Raw genomic sequence first — 2500 nt, 5'->3', positions numbered from 1 at the left:
TAGGTTGAGTTAGGGTTAGTGTTAGGGTTAGGGTTAGGGCTATGGTTTAGGGTTAGGGTTAGTGTTAGGTTTAGGGATAAAGTTAGGCTTGCGTTAGATTTAGGGTTTGGGTTACGGTTAGGTTTGCGTTAGGGTTAGGGCTAGGGTTAGTTTTAGGTTTAGGGTTAGGATTAGAGATAGAGTTAGGTTTCCGTTATGGTTAGAGTTATGGTTAGGGTTAGGGTTAAGGTTAGGTTTGCGTTAGGGTTGGGGTTAGGGTTAGGATTAGGATTAGGTTTGCGTTAGGATTAGGGTTAGGGTAGGTTTAGGGTTAGGGTTAGGGTTAGGGTTAGGGTTAGGATTAGGGTTAGGGTTAGGTTTAGGGTTAGGGTTAGTGTTAGGTTTAGGTTAGAGTTAGGGTTAGGGTTAGGGTTAGGATTGCGTTAGTGTTAGGGTTAGGGTTAGGGTTAGTGTTAGTGTTAGGGTTAGGTTTGTGTTACGGTTAGGGTTAGGGTTATGGTTATGGTTAGGGATAGGTTTGCGTCAGGGTTAGGGTTAGGATTAGGTTTAGGGTTAGGGTTAGGGTTAGGGTTAGGTTTGTTTTAGGGGTATGGTTAGGGTTAGGTTTGCGTTAGGGTTAGGTTTAGGGTTAGGGTTAGGGTTAGCTTTGCGTTAGTGTTAGGGTTAGAGTTCGGGTTATGGTTAGGGTTAGGTTTGAGTTAGGGTTAGCGTTAGGTTTAGGGTTAGGGTTAGTGTTAGGTTTGCGTTAGGTTAGGGTTAGGGTTAGGTTTAGGTTTCTGTTAGGGTTAGGGTTAGGGTTAGGGTTAGGGTTAGGGTTAGGTTTGCGTTAGGGGTAGGTTACGGTTAGGTTTAGGGTTAGGGTTAGGTTTGCGATAGGTTTAGGGTTAGGGTTAGGGTTAGGTTTGCGTTAGGGTTTTCGTTAGGTTTAGGGTTAGGGTTAGGGTTAGGGTTACGTTTAGGGTTAGGGTTAGGGTTAGGATTAGGTTTGTTTTAGGGTTATGGTTAGGGTTAGGTTTGCGTTAGGGTTAGGGTTAGGGTTAGGGTTAGGGTTAGGGTTAGGGTTAGGGTTAGGTTAGGGTTAGGGTTAGGTTAGGTTAGGTTAGGGTTAGGGATAGGGTTAGGGTTAGGGTTAGGGTTAGGGTTAGGGTTAGTGTTAGGTTTGCGTTAGGTTTAGGGTTAGGTTTAGGGTTAGGGTTAGGTTTCTGTTAGGGTTAGGGTTAGGGTTAGGGTTAGGGTTAGGTTTAGGGTTAGGGTTAGTGTTAGGGTTAGGTTTCTGTTAGGGTTAGGGTTAGGGTTAGCTTTAGGGTTAGGGTAATGTTTGGGTTAGGTTTGCGTTAGGGTTAGTGTTAGGGTTAGGTTTAGGTTTAGGGTTAGGTATGCGATAGGGTTATGGTTAGGTTTAGGGTTATGTTTGCGTGAGGGTTTTCGTTAGGTTTAGGGTTAGGGTTAGGGTTAGGGTTAGGGTTATGTTTAGGGTTAGGGTTAGGTTTAGGGTTAGGGTTAGGGTTAGGGTTAGGGTTAGGTTTGCGTTAGGTTTAGGGTTAGGTTTAGCGTTAGGTTTAGGTTTCTGTTAGGGTTAGGGTTACGGTTAGGGTTAGTGTTAAGTTTGCGTCAGGTTTAAGGTTAAGGTTAGGGTTAGGGTTAGGTTAAGGTAAGGGTTAGGGTTTGGGTTGGTTTGCGTTAGGGTTAGGGTTAGGGTTAGGTTTAGGGATGGGGTTAGGGTTAGGGTTAGGGTTAATTTTAGGGTTATGTTTGCGTTAAGGTTTTCGTTAGGTTTATGGTTAGGGTTAGGTTTAGGGTTAGGTTTAGGGTCAGGGTTAGGTTAGGGTTAGGGTAGGGTTAGGGTTAGGGTTAGGGTTAGGGTTAGGGTAGGGTTAGGGTTAGGGTTAGGGTTAGGGTTAGTGTTAGTTTTGCGTTAGGTTTAGGGTTAGGTTTAGGTTTAGGGTTAGGTTTCTGTTAGGGTTAGGATTAGGGTTAGGGTTAGTGTTAGGTTTGCGTCAGGTGTATGGTTAGGGTTAGGGTTAGGGTTAGGGTTAGGGTTAGGTTTAGGGTTAGGGTTTGGGTTAAGTTTGCGTTAGGGTTAGGGTTAGGTTTCCGGTTAGGGTTAGTGTTAGGTTTGCGTTAGGTTTAGGGTTAGGGTTTGGGTTAGGTTTCTGTTAGGGTTAGAGTTAGGTTTAGGGTTAGGGTTAGGGTTAGGTTTAGGTTTGCGTTAGGGTTAGGGTTACGGTTAGGTTTAGGGTTAGTTTTAGGTTTGCGATAGAGTTAGGATTAGGGTTAGGTTTGGTTTGCGTTAGGGTTAGGGTTAGGGTTAGGTTTGCGATAGGGTTAGGGTTAGTGTTTGTGTTAGGTTTCCATTAGGGTTTTCGTTAGGTTTAGGGTTAGGGTTAGGGTTAGTGTCAGGGTTAGGGTTAGGGTTAGGTTTGCGTTACGGTTAGGGTTAGGGTTATGGTTATGGTTAGGGTTACGTTTGCGTCAGGGTTAGGGTTAGGATTAGGTTTAG

Source organism: Rhinolophus sinicus, chromosome 1 (assembly GCF_057876585.1).
Source record: "Rhinolophus sinicus isolate RSI-liver-muscle chromosome 1, RSI-T2T, whole genome shotgun sequence".
Taxonomy (NCBI): Eukaryota; Metazoa; Chordata; class Mammalia; order Chiroptera; family Rhinolophidae; genus Rhinolophus; species Rhinolophus sinicus.
The sequence above is the reverse complement of the archived record's forward strand: the minus strand, read 5'-3'. Positions refer to the sequence as shown.